This window comes from Mchenga conophoros, linkage group LG11, assembly GCF_057382185.1.
Source record: "Mchenga conophoros isolate Kocher_MC1m ecotype Shallow Benthic linkage group LG11, M_conophoros_male_GT1.1, whole genome shotgun sequence".
In the NCBI taxonomy this organism is placed as follows: domain Eukaryota; kingdom Metazoa; phylum Chordata; class Actinopteri; order Cichliformes; family Cichlidae; genus Mchenga; species Mchenga conophoros.
The window spans coordinates 8,630,844-8,655,347 of record NC_140536.1 but is presented as its reverse complement, the minus strand read 5'-3'; the positions used below and the strand labels follow the sequence as shown (position 1 = coordinate 8,655,347).

At 39.5% G+C, this 24,504-nt stretch overlaps 1 pseudogene; it reads right to left on the bottom strand.

Moving 5' to 3' along the window:
• Window positions 1-592: 592 nt before the first annotated feature.
• On the bottom strand, window positions 593-15,411 carry LOC146563569 (uncharacterized; annotated as a pseudogene).
• Between the last annotated feature and the right edge of the window lie 9,093 nt (window positions 15,412-24,504).

The window sequence follows — 24,504 nt, the reverse complement described above, 5'->3', positions numbered from 1 at the left end:
AAGGAGTTTAAGTTTAATTCTGGAATTAACAGGGAGGCTTTTGAGGGAGCCTGTTTGCAATGAATTACAGTACTTCAGTCTAACAGTAAAATATGCATGAACTAGTTTTTCATTATCTGAGACAGAGTGTTTCTAATTTAAGAGATATTAGATAAATACAATAAAGCTGTCCTACAAATTTTTTAAAATTTCTACATTGAAGGAAATATCTGCTTCAAAAACAACTCCAAGGTTCCTCACAGTGTTACTGAACGTCAACGTAATGCCATCCAGATTAAGCATCTGATTAGATACAATATTTCTATGATTTTTAGGGCCGTGTTCAATAGCCTCAGTTTTATCTGAATTTCAATGCAGGTGGTTAGAGGCCATATAGGTCTTTAGGACATTTCTGCAGTTTTACTTAAGAAAAAGAAGGAGAAACAACTTTAAGAGTAAAAAATTTTACAATCTAAATCCAACAGCACCTGGGCTTCCTCTCATGTTGCCATGCCATGTGATCCTCTTCTTTTCTATTAAGAGTACAATCAACAGGATATTTCCAATTAAAGATTTATATCAGGTTTAGAAATTAAGGCTTACTTTGTTTTCTTTAACGGGAATATTGTCTCCAAATGGACCTCCTATTTTGACAGCAAAGCATTGTTTGTTGGTTTGTTTCTACTGTGTTTGTTCAGTTTGCAAAACAAACACTGTTGATATACCTTTTTTCTGGCCTTGATGGTCTGTCTCTGTCATCTGGGTATCTCCTAAATGTTTTGTGAGATAATTAAGAGTCTGATTTTTTTTTTAATGCAAGGCACCGTCTATGCTCAATAAATCACATGAGTCACTTTATTTCATATGACATGATACCATGAAGAGAACAGTCAAGAAGGAATCCTTCAAAATGGTTACCTGGATAATCTATCCCAAAGTGATCTTCTGTGAAATTACAGGGAGAAATATTTACAGGGTTGTTTTGGTGGAGACGTTAAAAAAAAGAAAGAAATAACAAGAATTATCAAGAAATCAGAAACACAATTTTTCTGCCATGCTTTTACAAATATTAGCTCAAACATCAAATTTATAGACATCAGGTGTATAAAACAACCATTGCAACCATCAACTTTTTTTATCATGTTGCTCATGGAGCTCATTTCGGCCATCATAGCTCCATTCTTCTGTGTCAGATATGATATGACTGATAAAACTTATTTATATTTAATTAATATGGATATGCTGTTGAAGCAGGCTCTGGATGCTTTTAGATTCTTTTGAATAATTTCAGAACACCTTTAAAGTGTAGACACTTTTCTGCCAAATCCTGTATTCAGTTGTGATGAGAGGTCTTTGCTCAGTATCAAGTGCTCATGACTAAATTATGTCATTATTTTTTCCTTTTTTTTTTTTTTTTTTCAAAGGACGTACCTTTTTTCTGGTCGAGGTGGTGGTTTCAGTGATTCATTTGTGTGTTTCCTATATTTGGTTGGAGGAGAAAAAAAACATTTTCAGCTTCAGAGTCAACAGATGGTAACATCATTACACAGACAGTTATAATCACTATCAGAAATATGATATGGCATAAATTTATGTAATATTTCCTCAACCTTTTCCTCCAGATGAACACTGCAAACACTGCAGCTAAGGTGATTATGATGAGAGCCACAAATGAGACTGGAAAGGCCATTGGAGCAGAACATTTAACTTGTACATCAGTGATCCTGGTGATGTAGATACATTTGAGGTTAATAAACACAATTCAACAGATGAAATACTTCGATAACATATAGAGTAGAGATAAAGTGTGTCTGCTAACCCTTCACATTTAAGCTGACTGTGTGGGCTTGTTCCCTGTTACGCCAAAAGATAGCGTTACAGGTGAGGTTTCTGACTCCATCTCCTTCAGTAACAATAAAAGTGATTGTGGAAGTTGTCTGCCAGGTGCCTCGTGACATCATGATCTCTGAGACCTCAATGGTGAGGTGAGAGACACTCCATGAGAACACCGGAGGATGTGATGAACATGTGTGTGTAACAGAACACGAAACAGTTATAGTTGAACCAGCATCAACTTCTTTTGGAACGGGGGTCATCACTGGTTTTTCTGGAGAAGCTGAGCATGACAAACACAAAGAAGATTATACTTGATACTTAGAAAGCAATGTGTTTGTCACATTTCAGTGATCTACAGTGGGACTCCCTGTCTCATGTCCTTTCTCTGCATAGATACAGAAGGGTCCGTTGTCAAAGGGCTTGATGTCATCAATCTCCAGTGAGCAGTTTCCCTCATTTAGATTTCCTAACATTTTGGTTCGGCCCTTAAAGTGAGCGGTTAAATAAAGATAATTACTATTTATACTTACTCTTTGCCCTCATGCTGATGTTCACTTCTTGTGTTTGATCTGATGTAGAGCTAATATTCAATGGCAAAATGGAGCCTGAGATATAAAGAGTTTTCATTTCACATTAAGTTCAGTACATGAAATATATTGCACATTGAATATATCACATGGTACTCACATTCAGCATTCAGTGGAATCGACTTTTTGGCACTCTGACCCGCAGGGTAGTGTTAGAGTTGAACTGTTAGATGTTTGTCATTTTTATGTTTACCATTTGTACAGTGTTTTAACTGATGAAACTCCACTGTCCTTCCCCCCAGATTCTCGAGGTTCTGGTGGGGGGCTGTAATGTTTTATTGCAGATACATCCTATCTGGAAGATCTGCTTCTTTTGATGTAGGCTTCCTGCGTTTACGACCCTTTGGTCAGCAGGAGGTCTAACACACACACACACACACACACACACACACACACACACACACACACACACACACATTCTTACAGAAGTTCACACATATACATTTACATACAGTGCCTTGTCTTTGTAACCAAAGGGGGTTGCAAGGGGAGGTGTTTTGTAAACTATTGTTTGAAGTTTGTTAATAAAAGGCAGCGAGAGGAGGCCATCATCGGGGGTCATTGTCGTGCTGGACACAGATGAGAGGCCTCCCTTGCGCAAGTAATCGATCGATCGACTGTCTTGTTTTCTTCATGATGAATAAGTCTCTAGAATTAGCGGGGTTTGTGGAAACACAGACCCAACAGGTAGTTAACAGCACAACTTACACTCTGGTGCTCTTCTTCTACTGTCCAAGTTTGAACTATTTTCCTTTCCCAAATCCCTTCAGATACCAGAGTGTCCATGTTCTGGTTTGTTCCAGGTAAACCCTCTAGGGTTAAGGTTGGGGGAGCAGAGAAACATGTATGCTGCACACTGCAGGACACAGTGCCCTGCTCTCCCACTCTGAGGATACCAATAATGCTCAACTGTGGTTCTGGTGCATGTTCTGTTAATTCAAAGCAAAAATTGAGAGCTACAGCAACACAGCAACTTTGCAGAAGTTATTAACTGTAATAAAACAAACTTAGTTAAAAGAGATAGGAAAGAAAAAAATACAGATAGCTGAAAGTAAATAATTCTCCAAATTATTTTTTGTGCCTCTCTTAATGTTTTGTTGTTTTAAGTGTTATTGAAATACATTTATTGGGTTTAGACAACACTGTGCTGGAAAAAACTCTCTTAGTACAACTTGTTCTTAGTACAACTTAGATGCAGAGGCAAATCATTTCAAGTTATACATGCGCAAAACTAAAATAATGATAAATAATGAAAATATAAAATGAAGATTCTTTTCAAACCACAGAAGCTTTTGCCACAAGGCCTTATGATTGTGGCATTATACATTTTTTTTTAAAATCAGAGAGGACTCAGTTTGTCATGGTAAGGGTTACTTTCTCTAGTAACTTGGATGTATATCAATGGAATTAAAGTTGAATTGAAGAAATTAATGAATGCTTACCTGAAACAATAAGTTCAGTAGATCCATCATAAAATGAGTGACCTTTGGTGTGGTAGGAAGTAATTGCGTTCTTATCTATCCATGGATAAAGTCGGTCACGGTTGTGTGACATCTCCAACCTTTCAATCTTAAGACTACAGTTCTGCTCCACCACTGATCCAATTAAACTAGTTCGACCATCAAACTTACTAATAACATTCCCTCCTTGCTTAAATACAGCTGGAAATCCATTGCCTTGGTACAAGAACCACATCACTTGAAGGTCATTAGGCTGTGAGTTTTTGTAGGAGAATTTGCATGGAATGATGAGACACGATCCCTTCAACCCAGTTATGGTGCTTGGAGCAGTGAAGGACCAACCCTGATTGAGTATGTTTCCTGCAAAAGAGAAAATACTTTTGAAGCACTTTGGATCTTAACAAAAAATAAATAAATATTGGCATCCACCAGTGCTACCCCCCGGCCTCCTAGATGTTGCAGGTATGGTATAAATTTGAAAACCCCAGGTGATTTTCCAAAAGTTGACCTGTGAACTTGAACCAGATGACTTCAGTCTTGACTTATTGCATTCTCAAACTTGAGTGCCCACAATTGTGGAGCAACAACAATACCCTCAGCCTTTTATGCCTGACACTAAAAAAGGGCTCACACTCTATTTAAAATTAAATGAACTTGAAACAAAACATCTATTTTCAAATTTGAAGAATGATGACAGAAAAACATTTGTGATCTTATTACTACAACTTGAGTGCACACATCCCAAAGTCAGATAACAATATTAACCTCCATTATTTGTATTTGTATCCCTAAATGTTCCATGTCATTTTACTTCTGTTTTGGTTTCCACCACACTGAGGAAACTCTTTAATAACTTATGTGTTGAATGGCAGTGTCATGGCCCTGTGCCTCCCCGGCTAGCCCAGTCTGGCTACAAGTGTTTTTGCGTCTATTGTCCCTTCTCTCTTCCCTCTCGCACTCAGCGCACCACCGGGGCGGATTTCTCTGTGGGCTCCTGTCCCTGGCTCCCACACCTGCAAACAATCTCCTGTGATCAGCGCTCACTCAAGGAGCTGGCTGGAGGTGCCTCGTCGCTGGATTATTGTGTAACTCTTGTTAGTGTACCGCCGATTCTCTAGCGATCGTGGCTCAAGAGTTGGGAGTTCGCCTTGTAATCGGAAGGTTGCTGGTTCGAGCCCTGGCTCGGACAGTCTCGGTCGTTGTGTCCTTGGGCAAGACACTTCACCCGTTGCCTACTGGTGGTGGTCAGAGGGCCCGGTGGCGCCAGTGTTCGGCAGCCTCGCCTCTGTCAGTGCGCCCCAGGGTGGCTGTGGCTACAATGTAGCTCGCCATCACCAGTGTGTGAATGTGTGCGTGAATGGGTGGATGACAGGTTGTGTAAAGCGCTTTGGGGTCCTTAGGGACTAGAAAAGCGCTATACAAATACAGGCCATTTACCATTAGCCTCTTCGAGTAATTTTCGCGAACTAGTCTCATGTCACTCACTTGTCTCTGTGTTAGATTCTACCTGCCTACCTGAGGACTTCCTACCCCTGGTTAGTCGTGAGTGGGTGAGTCGGCCTGGTGCGAGCTGAGAGGAGGAGTATTTGTGTTGGAGTGTTTTCCTAAAACTGCCCTCATGACCCTTGGAACCCCTGGACCCGTTCCCCGCACTTGTAGATATTGCACTTGGTGACTGTGGAAGAAATAAACAACCAACTCTTGTGATTTCAGTCTGCGCTAGTCCTTTCTGCGTGTGTGACAGGCACATTGCATACACAGGCTTATTTGCTACTACTGACAATGCCAGGATTTTCACATTACTCCCTCTAACACTGGAAATCTAACAAATCCGTCATCAGGTCTAAGCCCTCTGTCAGTCATTGTATTTCTGAAATATGTATTCAGATATTCATAAATGGTTTAAAAAAACGATTAATTGCTGATAATGGCTGCTGGTACCACTGGAAATATTATTATTACTATTATTATTATTATTATTAGTAGTAGTAGTAGTAGTAGTAGTAGTAGTATTAAAGTACATTTCAAAAGCATGTAGTAAACTTAGGTAAAATAATTTTTATTGCAGATGTAGTTTGTGAGAGAAAACAAATGCAGGACAATCCTATAAATGCTGTAAGAGCTTTAGGTGTATTGTTAGCTGTTAAATTTAGATACATATTTGTACTTACTCTTTACCCGTAGAGTGATGCTTGCTTCTTTTGTCTCACCTCCAGGGAAACGTGCATAGCATATCAGCGATCTTCCATCATCATTAGCTGATGCTGTAAATGTCAGTGTGGAGACAGTCCTCCACTGAGCCCCCCCTGATAATTTGCTAGTATCAGAGGAGGCTGGCATATTACCATAATTCCATGTCACAGTTGGAATATTTCGATAGCATGTGTATGAAACAGTGCAGGTTACTTTATTTGGATCTCCCTCCAGAAATTCATATGATGCAGAGCTGACAGTCAGCCCTGAAATGGAGCCTGGGATACAATTAAAAATGGTTAAATATCAAAGATGGCGTAGGATAAAATGCAATTTACTTTCACTACATACATTGTGAGGTTAAGGTTCTGGATGCTGATGCAGAGCGACCACCACGGTGTTCCACATAGCACTCCACAGTTTGATATTCTTTCTCTATGAACAGAGTGGTTGTCACCATAGTTTTGGATCTTCCATTAGATAGACGGCTATGAGTTAGACGTTCGTTTCGCAGGGGGATGTTGAGCCTCAGACTTGGGGGATAAGTGGGACAAGTGTGGTAAACACTGCATTGCACTGTTACAGACTGCCCAACCACTGTGTTCCCAAAGATCTCGATAACCGGTGGATCTGCTGTGCCTTAAATCATAAAATGTGAAGATTTACATAATCATATAACAACATAGTGATCAATTTATAGTGAAATCTTAAATTATTTACCTACCCACTACTTCAACTGTTACAGTTGCGTCTTAGAAAGGGTAGGTTCTCCATCCAACATTTTCAGGATCCACCCAGGGATAAAGCTTCTGACTGTGATCAGCCAAGGTCACTGGGTCAATCAACAGACTACATGTCCGATGGTGTGAAGAACTATATACACGTGTTCTTCCTTTAAATATGTCCAACACATCATTCCTGTTCCAGTTGTCATATACTATTGGATATCCTCTGCTCACATCCTGATACCACACTACACGATCTGGTCTTTTCGGTGGATACTGATCGTAATCATAACTGCAAGGGATAACAAGACAGGAACCCAACAATCCTTTGATTTTACTCGGCATTGTTACCTGCCAAGCACTGGAGCTGCACCAAATATATCCTGCAAGAGGGTTGTGAGAAAAATGAAAATAAATTATAATTTTAAAATAATTTATAATAATTTTAAAATAAATTATAATTTTAAATGCAAACTATTTCCAATATACAAGATAAAATCAAAATATTTACAGACAGACAGACAGATAGATAGATTTGATGCTTGTTACAGGAAAAATGATTCTATGTTTCTTTACCTTCTTTTAAATGTACAAAGATGCCCTTTTGTCTATGGTTAGATTAGTTTAGAATTATCTTTTTAGACTTTCTCAGCAAAGACATACTGTTTTGGGACATATTGTTTTAGATTGTTTTATCTCTCACAGCTTTCTCCCAGCTCTCTGCTGACGAGACTAGCGCCACATATGGAGTTGTTTATTTTATCTGTTTTGTATTTTCTTATCCTGTTCTCACTGTCTTTCCTATAAAAAGTGCCCAGCCTCTGTACACGTTGTGAGTTGTTCTGAACAGCTTACCCGTGTGCACGTTAAAGCATAAAAAGTGATCTTGTCTCATTGTGTCTTTATTTCTCCTGGGTCTTTTACAGAGTTTTCTCCCAACATTTCTTGGTCCTTCGACAGCCGGAGCGCCTCCATCGTGTCCCATCTCCGTGACCAGTCCACGTTGTTCGTCTGTCGACAGCTCACACACCAGGTGTGTGATAAAAGTCCAAGAGCGTTTAAATTCGGGTCTTGGCCAACGTCTTAGAAAGCGACCCACGGTGGTGGGACCCGATCGAGGTGGACCAGACCCGGCGACACTGACCAGGTAGATACAGACACACTGACACAATCTTGCGTAAAAGCGCATTTTGAATTCAGGGAATTTAAAATAACGGAAGTAGCTCGTCGACTGGTAGCTCGTCGACTGGTAGCGTAGCTCGTCGACTGGTAGCTCTGGGAGCTCGTCAACTGGTAGCTTTGGAGCTCTGGGTAGCTCCCCCAGCTGGGTCTAGACTGGGTCTAGGGAGTAAGTAGCTCTGGGAGCTCCCCTTATTATAAGGGTTCTGGTCGCACGCGCGTCGAAGCTGTGAATGTGAATGTGTGTATTGTTTTAATTAATGGAGCAAGCTGAATTTTCACGGTCCAATAAGAGACTGAGCTGCTCCTACTGTGTTTTTCTTTTACTGCTATTCACTGACGTGCTGGTGAGTTGAGAGAACGGTCGAGTTCCGTCTCGTAAAGTTCACACCGCTTTTGGAAATAGTCCGAAAGTAGAAGGGCGTGTGAGCAACCACTCTCGTCTCTAATACCAGCGAAGGTGATAGCAGCTGTATTGTGTATATATTACTTAAACAAAAATAAGCAAATACATAAATAAGATGGGTAATCAAGCAAGTGAAATTAAAACTCACTCCTGCTGACGAACAGTGGTGAGAAAAGAAAAGTCCAGACGCCGGAAAAAAACAGTGTCTGTAAACTGAGAGATTTAAGAAAACAAAATATAAACAGTCAGAAGAACAGAACTCAACTGCCAGTTTAGTAAAACCAGAAGACGAGACACTGTGCAGTCCCCACAATCCTTTTAGTAAACCATCACTCACTCCTGCAGCCGCATCTGCAGCAACACCCATATCAGGAAGAACATAATAATCCCTTATTAAGTGAAAACTAGAGATCACAGTAGTTTTGTAGTAGTTTAAAAGGGTTGAAAACAGACCCCACTGAGTAGATATAAATATAAAAAGTACGAAATAAAGATGAACAAAGGGAAAGTTACAGTAGAAATTATCTTTAGAGTATTTGAAATTAATAATAGCAAGGATAACAACCTGTAAAGTGATATTAACAATGAAACACAGTTGGCATGATGACCATGCCCAGCATGTATAAAATGAATATAAAGCAAATAATTCACACGAAAATATTTTAATAAAATAAATAAGGTATATTAAGGCTGTGTCATTGTTCAGCCAAGGACAGTGTGTGAAAAGGTAACTGTCTCCACCCTGGGAAAAGGATGATTCTGCAGGTCATCTGAAGCCCTTGATGGATACAAAATAAAATATAAATAATATATTATAATAGAACTGCCTGGTCCGCCATGCAACAGAGAGAACAAATGTGACCGCAGATTGGATGAATTCTAAATTATCTGTTTGCTGAATAAGATGATCCTAACTAACAAATTGGCTCAGGAGTAGTATAGTGGTACACACTGATAAAATATTATAATATGCTATTGCTGTTATATAAGACAAAGAGGATAATATTAACAATGACATAATATTAATATGAAGAGGCACCTTAATCGGTTATGATGTAAGGTGGATAATTGTTAAGCAGTAGTCTGCATCAAGCTTAAGGTTTGCTGAAACTCAGTGTAACGACATGTGAGATGAAGACAATACAGAGAATAACTAAACTAATGAAGTGCATAGAGGCACTTGACCAGCTTGAAACCTATCATCCTAGAATGACACATTGCTGAGATATAGAGCACACCTATAATAACAACCAATAAGCAAAACCCTGTAGACAACAGCTAAAACTACAGGATTGAGAAGCTGAATTAAATATGTAGACACTGCTAAGCTGATGAGCATGTTACACATTTTCTTTTCTTTTTATTTATTTGTTTCTTTTAGAGCAGAAGCTGCTGTAACACACCCAAAGAAAGACTCTAGGTCTGACCAACCGTCTCAGTCATGGGCAAAAAGATGTCAGTCAATAAAATTCTAAAAGATAATTTATTGACAAAAAATATATCAAGAGATAAAAGATAAAACAGTCCAGTGTCCCACTTAAGAATTGTATAAAAACACACAGTCCCAAGGCCAGAGCCAGCTATGCCACACAGCCAAGTTGCACTCCACATGTTGCCTTTAACAGGGTTAGAAGTTGTCCTTGGAGACCCACCACCCTGCAAGCATATAGTCAGTGGTCACTCAAGCCTCTGCAACCCTGCTGCCTTTAGGCTGTGGCATATAATAGGCCCTGGCCTGCACAGAGAGACAAAACGACACACTTAATATAAAATTCATAGGGCAAAACCCATCCATCCCAAACATATCTGATTTCATCACATTACATACCTGCACAGAGAGACAAAACAAAACAGCAGTGTTTGTAGTGTGGGCTATATGTAGACCAGTGTATCAGTGCAATCAAGTACACCTGCCTCTAATTAGTCCAACCCCATTCCAGCCATTGGCTCACCAAAAATGTGACACACACAAAACCACTCCCAACCCAGTGCAACTTCACACAATAATATGGAGCTGAATTAACACAGGCACATTAGTCTACCATGTTACGAGCTGCATGCTATTACAAGCCAACATATGCAGACTTCTGCCTTGTTCGGGTGGCAGCATTTTTCTTTTTTCTTTTGTGTCCTGACACGTTTATGTTTTTTGTTTTTGTTTGATTATTTTGTTGGTTTTGGAAACGAATTTAAACGAACTTGTGACAATACTTGAGAATCACAGTGACACATAGTGATTAGGCATATGATTGAAAAATGCCTAGGTTTAGAGCTGTGAGCTATGAGCTGTGAGCAATGCAAAGTTAAATATATATATATTTGTATAAATGGGAAACAACCCTAACTTGAAAGTTTGAAATGTGTGAGATCCATGAATTGTTTGAAGAACTAGAAATTATCTAAAAATGCCTTAAGTGAAAATGTAGAGTTGCATCTATTCTCCCAAACCAAAAAAAAAAAAAAAAAGGAGAAGAAGCATTCTGTAACTTAGAAATAAGGCTGACGTGTTGACAACAGACTAAAACACTAATTCGCAGGTGGCTATCAGGAACAGAGAGGCGAGCAAAGTCACAAACACCAAGGCTGCAGACAGCCACGCAGAAACAGCAGATAACATGGAGACAACGCCTGCTACAACCGTGGAGAGGAAGGTCACTTCACACGAGATTGTAGGAGTAAGCCACAGAGAAATAATGCAAAACAGTTTTGAGGCAGCCACTTAAACTTACAGTTTTCAAAGGACAAATTAGTTGTAAAGTCAGCTTCAGGCCACACAACTGTACAACAATTAACTGCCCCTTTAGAACTAGTACATACAGCAAGTGGCCGCAGGTGCTTTATTAAATGCATATATGACCCGTCGTGTCCAGTAAATTTGCTAGGTAGAGACGCTCTGACAAAACTTAAGATAGCAGTCATGCCATTCTTTTCTGGTATTACACCTGAGTGCATGCTAAATGACACCCGCCACATCCACTTTCCAGAAACCGACCGAGTATCACAACATTCTGAGATTTAAACAAACTCCAGGCCCAGATCCACCTTATGATCAGCAAGTGTGGAAGCTAGGAGAACAGCATTTGACCTTACAGCACAGGCCGAAATTGTGTAGGTTACGCAGTAACCACAGATAGTAAAATAATAGAAGCAAAACCACTTTCTTCTTCATATTCTGCACAGAGCGCTGAGCTGTCAGCTGTGATTTGCGCATGTGAAATACACAAAGATAAACAAATAACCATTTATATAGACAGCCAGTATGTTTTCTCTGCTGTGCATCATTTTGCAAAAAATCTGGAAAACCAGAGGAATGATTACACCAACCGGAAAACCAGTTCAGCATGCCAACCTCTTACAACGCCTCTTTCATTGCTACAGGCAATAACTTTGCTGACAGAGCAGCAAAACAGGCGGCACAAAAGACAAACATCACATTGATGGCAGTAAACACACATCAGATTCCACTGGATGTGTTGAAAAATGAACATAAAGCAGCAAGCACAGCAGAGCAGGCAAAATGGCTAAAACACGGTGCAGTTCTGACAAACGACTTAATGATGTGTTATGGCAAGCCAGTGCTGCCAAAATCTCTCCACAAGATGGCGGCATTAGTGACTCATGGCTATACGCATTTGTCATCGGGGGGAATGACCTGTATTGTCAACTCTCATTTCTACACTGTAAATTTTGAAACTTCAGCAAAACAATTTGTCAGAACGTGCATGACGTGTCAAAAATATAATGCTCAGGGAAATCTGCGACCAAAAAGAGGCCGTTTTCCCACTCCACCTTATCCTTTTCACACAATTCATATGGATTTTATTGGATTTTATTATTACTAAGCGAATGTCAAGGGTCAAAATACGCCCTAGTGGTTATAGACGTGTTCTCAAAATGGCCGGAAATCTATCCAGTGAAAAAGGCAGATGCAATTTCAGTAGCAAAGTGCCTGTGCAATCACTTCATACCCACATATGGCACCCCAGCTTTGATACGATCAGACAACGGCACTCATTTTGTAAATGATGTCATCACTAAGGTCTCTGAAGCACTCGGTTTCAGCATAAAACACCACTGTGCTTATCACCCTCAGAGCGCAGGCCTTGTAGAGAGAACTAACGGCACTATAAAACAAAGGCTCAGGAAATGCATGGCAGAAACAGGAAGGCCGTGGCCTGAATGTTTGGGTTTAGTGAAAATGTGGATGCGCTTAACGCAAGGCTCCCATAAACTAACTCCATTTGAAATCATTCATGGCAGGCCGTTCCCACTGCCGATCACCAGTCAACCAATAGACAAAGCAATCAGAGAAAACACATTAGCAGAATGGATGTCTAAGCTATTGGAAAACAAAGAGATCATTGTACATAATCAACAACCTGATGATGTTTCTCCAGTGTCTTGCAGACTAAAGCCCGGTGACTGGGTTCTGATCAAGGTGCTCCAAAGGAAAAACTGGAGCACACCCAGGTGGGAGGGGCCATACCAAGTCCTCCTCACTACACCGAGCGCTTGCAAAATTGCGGAACGACCATCCTGGATCCATCAGAGTCACTGCAGGCGAGTAAGTGAAGCCATCTAAACACAGCTGACGGCAGGCTTGCCCACTTGTTGTGATCTCGCCCGGTGGAGGGGTCAGCTTTCCTGGCCGGGGGGTCTACTCGCGACAGGAGGGTGTGTCCCGTCGTCATGAGGTGGTGGCTCTTAATAACTGCAGTGGCCCTGACCATGGCTGGGCTCCTCATCTTTGCTTCCGTGAGGGACAACAAGTCACGCAATATGAAGAAAAGGCAGACACTGTATGACAAAGGACAGTACACCAAGTTTCCCCATGGCTACGCCACTAACTTTTGGTGGCAGTTTATGAACACTACAGCTCACTGGAATAATAAAACTGACTGCTATGCATGTACCCATATGCCCCTATCCTCGCAGACGTCTGGCCTGTGGCCGTACAGCATACCTGAAGATCGCAGTTGGTGTCTGTTGGGCCTGGCAACACATCCAGGCTACGGTACTCTTTGGTCCAAGGCCAACTACAGCATCCCAGCAAAAGCAACCTGGAGGTCATCATCACCCACAAATGTGAACTGTTCCGGACAGACCTACCTACTGACCTGGCCCCAAGTCTCAGACCCACTGCCTGATGTAATTCTACTAAACAAACTGAACGCAGCGCAACTGCCAGTATGTGTGATGAACAATGGATCGCGGGCAGTGGGGGAGCTGCCTACTCACCTATCTACCGGATGCCACTACAAACAAAGACTCAGTACCAGACAGGATGTGCACGGACGGCACCAAGCAGTAAAGGAACCAGAGTTTCGCATCTGAGGAGGAGTGAAATTCTTACAGAGCTTGATCCCCGGCATTGGAGCTGCCGAGGTGCGGGATCATGTGGAGATCAACCGATATGCTCTGCTACGACGCATCAACTTTGACAAAGACCCTAGGACCGGCTTTAGCAGGAGAACAGAAGGCCATCAGAACGATGGTGCTGCAGAACAGACTGACTCTAGACCTGCTAACAGCATCACAAGGAGGAGTTTGTAAGCGGAGACATTTATGAAGCTTTGCAGAATTTGACCATTCTGCAGAAATATGTCACTGACCACACATCTGGAGCAGCTACACCGCCATGTCTAAGAGTAATGATTTCAAAGATGATAACAACTACAATGACTGCTTATGTTGCCGTGCCTCAAGAAGAACAGCATCCCGTTGCAATTCTGTTAGAGGAGAACTTGTAATAACTGCTAATGAATGACGTGGTGATTAAAAATGACTTGTCAAGTGATCATGCACTGATTAACACATTAGTAGTTTATGCAGGTACAATATAAGGTTTTCATCCTTTTATTTTTTGAAGTTTTCATTTTAAATATAAGGTTTTCATCATTTTAAACATAAGGGTTTCATCCTTTTATTTGTTGTAGTTTTCATTTTAAATATAAGGTTTTCATCCTTTTATTTTTTGAAGTTTCCATTTTACATATAAGGTTTTCATCCTTTTATTTTTTGAAGTTTTCATTTTAAATATAAGGTTTTCATCATTTTAAACATAAGGTTTTCATCCTTTTATTTGTTGTAGTTTTCATTTTAAATATAAGGTTTTCATCCTTTTATTTTTTGAAGTTTTCATTTTACATATAAGGGTTTCATCCTTTTATTTGTTGTAGTTTTCATTTTAAATATAAGGTTTTCATCCTTTTATTTTTTGAAGTTTTCATTTTACATATAAGGTTTTCATCCTTTTATTTGTTGTAGTTTTCATTTTAAATATAAGGTTTTTATCCTTTATTTTTTGTAGTTTAGTTTTATTATTTTTTCTTGTTTATTCCACTTGTTATTTCATTTACTATGATTTTCATTTACTATGATTTTCTTTGTTCTTTTTATTATTTTATTTTGTTTTATTCTTTAGACCAAATGATTTCCATTTCTGCTATGCTGACATTTTGAAAATTAAAAAATTGCTTAAGATACTTAATAAATAACCTTCACAGACAATTGTTGTATACATTTAAAATAAGTTAAAACAGGAGGGAATGTTACAGGAAAAATGATTCTATGTTTCTTTACCTTCTTTTAAATGTACAAAGATGCCCTTTTGTCTATGGTTAGATTAGTTTAGAATGATCTTTTTAGACTTTCTCAGCAAAGACATACTGTTTTGGGACATATTGTTTTAGATTGTTTTATCTCTCACAGCTTTCTCCCAGCTCTCTGCTGACGAGACTAGCGCCACATATGGAGTTGTTTATTTTATCTGTTTTGTATTTTCTTATCCTGTTCTCACTGTCTTTCCTATAAAAAGTGCCCAGCCTCTGTACACGTTGTGAGTTGTTCTGAACAGCTTACCCGTGTGCACGTTAAAGCATAAAAAGTGATCTTGTCTCATTGTGTCTTTATTTCTCCTGGGTCTTTTACAGAGTTTTCCCCCAACAATGCTATACTGTGATTAAAAAGTGTTCCATTAATCTGTTCTTAGAAATTGCCATACCTAGAATATAGTAGCACAGGATAACATGTCCAAATCCAGACATTTTGTACATGGTATCGGACTCCTGAAATATATAAAATGACCTTGTAAGAATGGGTGAATGAGGCAAATTGTATAAAATGCTTTGAGTGCCCCGATGCATAGAAAAGCGTATATACACATGTTTCACGGCATGAAAACCATATCCAACTTTATGCTGTGAGGCTCTGATTTCTACTTCCCCTTTCAAAATAATGTTATGATGTTGTAAACTATAATCAGTAAAAGTTCCAAACGTTTCTCATAGATTTTCTGTGTTGAGGTGACATTGTGTAGCAAAACTGCTGCATGCCTGTGTAGCCTGAGAAGTCATTAGCATTCTGTGGTTGAGTTAATCTTGTAGGCTAGAAGAAACTTAGTATTGTTAAAGTATTTATTTATTTATTTCCAGGAAATTAACCATCTGTAAGTTCAAACATAAATTCAATAAATTAAAATTACATCTCGCATCTGATTATGTCCTGATTATCTTGGACTAAGTAAAATTATAGAATAGAATAGAATTCTATTTGTCACACATGCAGACCGCCCTGCATAGGAATGCATACAATTTAGGCTACATCCCAGCATGGATTTACAGTAATGCTTTACAGGAGCTTGTACTATGATGTCATAACTTAGGTTGAATTATGTACCTGTTATGCAGCTTGGCTAGTGTGATGTTACACAATACTGAAAGAGAACAGGATATCATGAACATCACACAATTAGAATTTAATATACTCTTTTAGTAAAAGATGCATGACCTTAAACATTTTTGATACCTCACCTCTCTGTTGAATGGGAGCTTGACCCTGACATGAAAGGAATCTTTACTGCTTTATTTTAGCACTCCAACAATTTCTTAGCGTCTCTGCACACCACAAATCTAGCCACTATCGTGCTTACGTGTTTTGTGGGAGAGAGAAAAAGTGAGCTCACTACCACTTCCGATTTAAACTCTCCCCTAAATCTTCCAGGTCCTAAAGCCTTCCCCATTACATTAAATTTACACTGTTAGTTTCAAGCACTATGGGAATAAGATCCATAAATTTCAATTTAATATTGCTCAGTTGTAGCTATTGTTGATATAATTACCTATTACTTAATTACTTTTTTTGCTGATTAAGTGGTAATAACTTGCTAGTTATACATCATTACCTTCTTTTTTCCACTTTATTATCCCAATATTTACTACATTATTATTGAGCTGTAAATTAAATTGCTTTTGAAAATGTAAAAATGTCAAAAGAACCTCTACTTATTTGACAGTTAGATTTCATGAGGAGTTGGCTGGGGTTCTATCAAGGTCAAGGTCAAGTTTATTGATATAGCACATTTCCAACAGCTCATGCTGCACAAAATGCAGAAAAAAGCCACTGTTTTTTAAGGGCTACCCGTGTGTTATTTTCAAATGTTTATGCACATTGTTTTGTTGTTATGGTAGGCCATTAAAGTTTGGATCGGGAAATGCCGAATTAGAATCGGAGTTTGATTCGCTGAGCAAGAAACAAGATGGTGAGCCACCAACGGACCCATTGAACTGTGCCAAGCAGGAAAAACGCCCCCTGCTGCACGTTGTGCTCTTTCGCTGAAAAAAAAGCTGGTAGGATTAATCCATACACCTCTGCAAAAGAACAGTGGACTCTCAAAGCACCGGATAACCATTCAGAATAATTCCGGGATTAATAGTTAAAGGACACAGAGACAGCTTTTCTTTTTCTTTTGTTTGTTTGTTTAAGGGGTTATTCAGCCTTTTGCTGAATTGTTTTCAGTTTTTTACATTTTTTTTGTTTTTTGTAATTTATTTGTGGTCAACCTTACATTCTAAGGCTGTAATGGTGTTAACGGAAATGTAAATAATTTTGTTGGGTTAAAACAAAATAAGAAATGGTTGAAATCCAAAAGTGAAATAGACGAAAATTAAATTAAATCTTGCGCCTAAAGAACTAAACTTGATTTAAAATAACACAGTGTTAATTCAAATAGATTAAAGAACTCAAACGTAGAACTTGAAATAAATAAAACAATAACCTAGGTTGAAAATAACATCCTTTTAAAGCCAAATAAAAGGTTTTCAGATAAATAGGATAAATTAACCAAAATGACTGAACTAAAAAGGGAAAGGAAATATCTTCTTTTTCTTCCTTAAATGTGTTGTTGAATGTTTTATGTAATGTGTGTCAACTGTCTATTCTCTGTTTTTACAGAATAATAAGCCGGCAATTTAAACGTATTTTCTGGTCTGGGGTCTTTATTACATGCATAGCTGGACTGGCCATTGGGCATACCGGGCATTTGCCCGGTGGGCCGCTGGCGATTTTTTGTTTTTATGGGCCGATGGATTTTTTATTTTTTATTTTTTTTAGGAAGGGTATATATAATGAAAGGTGTTGGATTGGCCAATTGGTCATGATCAACTCTGGGCTGGACCAATTACAGCCGAGGAGGCCGGATGCACCCTCCCCCTTGTTTAGCAATCACGTGATTTTCGCGCATTGCATGCCGGGAACTCGTGGCAAAACAATCCAAGTACCGCATCAAATGCAAGCATTTGCAGCACCGCAAAACGTTCATTCTCCGGTTCCAATACCTTCTTGTTTTTTCTTTGACGCACAAAAAAGGAATGTACAAAACAAAAGGAGAACAATGCCGGTCCGTACAAAGGCAGACTCGACGAAAAGACAAAGAAAAGATGCGAGGAAAAATCAAAGGAGTGAAAGTGTCAGACCCTTATGAGCACACAGAGTGGACAAAAGACGTTAGCGTGCTGCCCAACTTTCACCACGCTCAGATTTATAATTACACGGTTCTTGGAGTGAGTGCATGCACTCATGAAGTTTAGTAACTTCAGATCACTGCAACAAGCCCAGGTACAGTTTACCGACGGATGGGTGCAGGACCTTGAAATGACCGTGTAGAAAGTAAAGACCATCGTACGAACAAAGGTAAGTTTACCAGTCTCACAAATCGTCGTCATAAATACACATTCGTTAACCGTTTATTAATAGGACCTTTGAGCTCAACGGTAATTAATTAGTAGTGGAAATAATTTCTGGAAGCATCACAGAAATGTAGCAGTGACAATAATACTGTATGCTGTAATCGCACTGGACAATTAGTGATACAAAACAACTGTTTTATCCTGTGAATAAAAGTATATGTTTTTGTCAATGTACCATAATAACAGAAGCGAAACGCAATATTGTGTCAGGACAATTTACTATTTATGCACAATAAACAAAGGAGCGACAATTTCTGTTCAGCGCCAGACTTGCTTGTAACCCATATCACCAATTATGTTAAGAAAAATGACGCATTAACTACAACAGACTGACCTTTGTGGGAATGCTTGGAGCAGACTAACATGTGAGCTGGAGTGTTCTAGGACGTTATATTTGGTATATCCAGACCATCTGTCGGCTCTTACTTCGGAAACATGGCTTAAAAAATTTCTCTTCAACGACGTAATCCGATAAAAAAAAAAAAACGATCTCTTTACCCGTCGGCTTCCCGTGGCTGTCATGCGACCGGCTATTGCAGTTAATAATACAACAGCTTCTTGCCATTTTGTGGGTTTCTTTTTATCGCTGTGTAACTGAGTTCAATTGAAAGCCTGCGTGTGCTAGTACCTCTTGCCACAAGTTCCCAGAATCCTTTACGGTTTTACCCCTGAATGACGTCACATTTTCAATCTTTATCCTGGTGGGCCGGTCTCTAGTCAAAATGCCCGGGCCGATTTTTTGTCCCAGTCCAGCCTTGATTACATGCTACACTCATTACTACTCTAGTGGTCGAACCCAACTGGTCCTAGTGTACTGTGACGACTCCAGAAATGTTAGATATGCAGCATTTACAGTAGTGCAGTTAAGATAAGTGGAATATGTGGATAACTCCTACAGAGGCTATATAAAGTACTAGTGGTTGTGAGTGGTGGTTCAGTCCATGTTGTTATTGTGTGTATGAGGGTACAGTTATCCATTTGTTTGTTTTTGTCCATTGTGTGTGTTCAGTTCAGTTGGTTGTGGGTGTGTGTATGTTCAGTCCATGAGTTTAATGTGGGTCAGATGTCAGAAGGCAGAGTTCAGGAGTCTGACAGCTGTAGGGAAGAAGCTGTACCTGTTGTTCTTAATCAGGAGGCCTCTCAAAGGGCAGGAGGGTGAAGAGTTCAAGTGCTGGGTGACCCCAGTCTACTCAGTCTCAATGAGTAGTGCCCAGTAGCACTGACGCCATTGATCCACTACAGTTCGCATACCAGCTTAATCACTCTACAGACGATGCCATAACACACCTGCTACACATGACGCTGAGCCATTTGGTCTCTGGCAGGGGAAACTATGTTAGGATGCTATTTGTGGACTACAGTTCTGCATTCAACACAGTAATCCCCTTAAATCGTTTCACCAAGTGGAAGGATCTAGGACTCAGCTCATCACTGTGTCAGTGGATCCTCAACTTTCTCAAAGACAGACCTCAATCAGTGAGGGTGTGAAATCATGTCTCTCCTGCTATCTCACTCAGCACTGGAGTGGCACGGTACTGTGTTTTAAGGCCCTTGCTGTACTCATTGTACACCTACGACTGGTTAGCCATGTCATGCCTCCATTTCAAGTTTGCTGATGACACTGTGAGGGTGGGCCTGATCTCTGATAACATTGAAAAGGCCTACCTGGAGGAGATCAGGAACCTGCAGAACTGGTGCCAGGAGAATAACCTCCTCCTAAACCAAGGAGCTGATTGTGGACTTTATCACACAGCAGGTGCGAAATTACGAGCAATAGTGCACCAATGTGGCCCACATAACAGTGTGTAATATGCATTTTAATGAAATGCATTTAATAAAATAAAATAGCGCATCGTCAGTGGTGTGCTAATGGAGTGAGTAGACAATTTCAGATACCTGGGTCTTCATATCACACAGGATCTGTCATGGTCCCGTGACATAAACACTCTGGTGTCTCTTCTTCCTCAAAAGACTTAGAGACTTCCATTTACTTCTGAAGGTGCTTAAGAACCTCTATTCATGCACCATCCAGAGCATTTATACTTGATTTTTTATTTTTTTATTTATTCTTTTACTTTCAGTGGCCGGGAATTGCACAGCAATAAGCATTTAACTGCAAGTTGTTCCGTGTATGATTGTGTAGCTGACAAATAAAATTTTGAATTTGAATTTTATATGTGTTGTATTTTTCTTTTACTCGTTCACAAGCAATTATTCTCCCAGGTGAACAACATACATAAGAAATCCATCCATCCGCTTATCCTTTTTGCGGGGGGCGCTGGAGCCTATCCCAGCTGTCATAGGGCGAGAGGCGGGGTACACCCTGGACAGGTCGCCAGTCTGTCGCAGGGCTAACAGACAGGGACAGACAACCATTCACACTCACATTCACACCTAGTGGCAATTTGGATTAGCCAATTAACCTATCCCCACAAGCTGCATGTCTTTGGACGGTGGGAGGAAGCCGGAGTACCTGGAAGGAACCCACGCAAACACGGGGAAAACATGCAAACTCCACACAGAAAGACCCCGGCCTGATGGTGGAATTGAACTCAGGACCTTTTTGCTGTGCGGCAACAGTGCTAACCACCGTGCCACCGTGCTGCCACCATAAGAAATCCAGTATACATATAAGCTATAGTATATTATATATGAATGTATCTGTCCATTGGTTAATTACAAAAGCTTGTAGAGGCAGGAGCTCACAGTACAAGCATATGCCCAACCTAATATAAGATTGTGTTTTTTACATTATTTCATATGGGTTTTTTTTTTAAATCTATGTTTACAAGTGTAAAGAAGTCACTCAACTCAGCTCTGTAGAGTGGTTAATCATAATGAAGTAGTTCATTTCAACTTGTAGGCTCAATCTGATCTTCATACTTTTGGCAAGCAGATGGCACCAAAGATCACTGTATTGAAAATCTTTGAGTAACAAACCCTTAAGTGCTTCAGAAAGCTTCATTAGGTGATCACTACTATAGGAATAAAACCACAATACAACCAAATGGCAGCAACTTGGGTTGAGTGGTGCTCAAACACTCATTCAGACTGATGGCAAGATATTAGCAATCTGTCTTTCTTTATCAGTTGACAGCAATTACTTTACAAATGTTTGACAATCTCTCTAAAAGCAACTGCTGTTCAAGTCAGACTGTGACTGTTTGCAGAAAGCCTGCATCCTATCAGGTGACCTGTGGCAATCTTCCTTTCCTTTGGTTAGTTGCACAGGTTCAAATGTGGTGGTGAATCTGCAACATCCACAAACTCTGGACTTTCATTTGGTCCCCACAAGTTGCAGTATGTGTGAAATATGAAAATTTAATTATCCACTTCTGTCAAAAGTCTGCAAGATGTGCAGATTCAGTGAGTGAAGATCCAGGAAAACACGACAAACAAGAATTGAGCTTAACGGCAAACAGGCCTTTTTATTGAGACTGATTGCAAAGATAGTATAATAAAGGGGGAAAAAAAACACAAAATGGGAACTGAAACCTACGTTGAAGAAAACACTGGAAAGTTTGACAACACACAAGGGGCATGAGCTCACCAAGAAAAAAAACAAAACCCCCCCCCAAAAAAACAGGAAGTAGCAGGACACAAAGACCAAACACGCTAACTTAAGACAGACAACTGAGTAAACAGACAAGACTGACTTCACAAGGAGACACAAAAAGTGAAACATGAGAAAGAGACAGTGGAAATAAGACAGGAAACAATTAAGTAAAAAGACAGCATACAAATGAAAAGATGATGTATCCTCCTGAGAACCACCCTGTACGTTTGTTCTCTGTAATGGACATTTGTTTTTTTGTCTATAATATTTGGACTTATTTGAGGTACCGTACTAAGTCCTAATGTGGCAAATAAAGGACGTTCTGGGCTTTCAATTGATATCTTATGTTTTTGTATGGGCTCTTTTAGCTTCAAAGAGGTAGGAAATCATAAAACGTTCTCTCTGTTCTCAGGAGGTTATTAGGGAACTAAGACAATAGGATGGGAATACGGGGCGACAGAAACTAAATAAAAGACAAGACGAGACGAGACGAGGGAAACAACAAAATAAGATGGAACATACAAAATACAGAGCTGCAGACTAGAAAATGTACATATGAAAGTAATTGTACATTCAAAATATGTAACAGAAATACATTTGGCCTGAATAATGTTTGATAAACTCATTATAGCATAATGCTTGTAACAAGCTCTCTTTCAGATGAAACGCTAAAATATGTATTTTTTTGTTTTCTTTTATTTACAGAGTTACAACCTGAAAATGGCAACAAATAGTAGGAATAAGCCATGAGCAAATGTGAAGGCAATTACAGAGTTAATGTGAAGAGAGTTATACACATACACACACACACACACACACACACACATATATATATACACATATATATATATATACACACACACACACACACACACATACATATATATATATATATATATATATATATATATATATATATATATATATATATGTGTGTATATATATATATCACATTAAGAGATTTGATTGAACAAATGGGGTGCTGTCAATGCTGGTCTGTCTGTTGCGCAGCATCCCTTCAAGCTGGCCCATCAGCCCAAAATTGCACCAGCCCACAGGGAAAATGACCATAATGTCAAATTACCAGTTCAGCCCTGCTTTTGATGCAAATACATTTGTACCCAGTTGTACAACAGTTAGTGTTTGAGCGGGGGCAGCATAAATGCATCATGCGCATAAGAAACTAAGAAACTAAGAAAATCGACAATCGATATTTGTTTAATTCACAACTGATTAGAATTCATAAAAAACAAAAGCTTTTAAAACAAAGGTTCAGATTTAAAGATTCTTAGTGTCTAAAATAGATGACATAAAATATTGTATTCAAATGCGTGTAGATATTGTATACAAAGTACAATTTTAATGGCTAGTGTAGTGGCCTTTTTATTGTTAGAAAAGTAGTCATCATCATCATCATCCTTTATTTATAAAGCCCTTAAAAACAACCACAGCTGACACAAAGTGCTGTACATAGGAACTATATAATAAAAGTACATAAGATATAAATAAAAGAAAAAGTAAAATAATTAATTAAATTAATAATTTCATTACAAGAGAAACTAAGTTTCACTGAGGTTTAAAGCCAAAGAATAAAAGTGGGTTTTAAGACGCGATTTAAAGGTGGACAGTGAAGGGGCCTCTCTAATGTGCAAGGGCAAATTATTCCATAATTTAGGACACACGATAGAAAAGGCCCTGTCCCCTCTGAGCTTCCTCCTGGATCTCGGTACCTCCAGGAGCAGCTGGTCAGCTGACCTTAGAGACCGACAGGGTGTGCGGAGATGAAGAAGTTCAGAGAGGTAAGGCGGGCAAGATTGTGAAAGCATTTAAAAACAAACATGAGAATTATCTTTAAAAGACACAGGCAGCCAGTGCAGAGAGATAAATCCAGGAATTAAGCTCTTCTGTGTCAGAGGAAACAAAGTCAGAAGGGCCACAGAGCTGATTAAAAGCAGCAGAAAAAGGCGTGGCAGTGGAGGGGTTAACAACCCGACAGCGCCGAGCAGCAGCGCGAGATTTAACTGCAGTATGTGTAAAACCAACGTTGAATAACACAGGCATATGATCTGAGAGTGCACAGTCACAAATCTAGTTAGTGACAGGCAGACCATATGACAGAACAAGATCCAGTGTGTGTCCATGCTCATGTGTAGGGCCAGGCACGGACTGTACCAGGCTAAAAGAGTCAATAAGGCTTAAAAAAGTCATTTACCAGTGGCTTATCAGGACAACATACATGCATATTAAAATCTCCAACAATAAGAACACTATTAAAGTTGGGCATAATCTCATTTATGAAGTTGTTATTGTATTTCGGGGGACGATAGATGACAGTGCAGAAAACCGTGTTTGAGCGACTCACCTAAAACAAGGTAAGTTCGAAGCTGGAGAACGAAGGCTGTAGAAAACACTGCTTACATTTGTGATCCTTTTTGTAAACAGTCGCTGTGCCTGCACCTCTGCCTGACGTCCGTGGCGAATTAAAATAGCACAATCCATTGGTAAAAGTTCAGATAGAGCACTGGACTCACCAAACTCAGCCACGTCACAGAAAATCA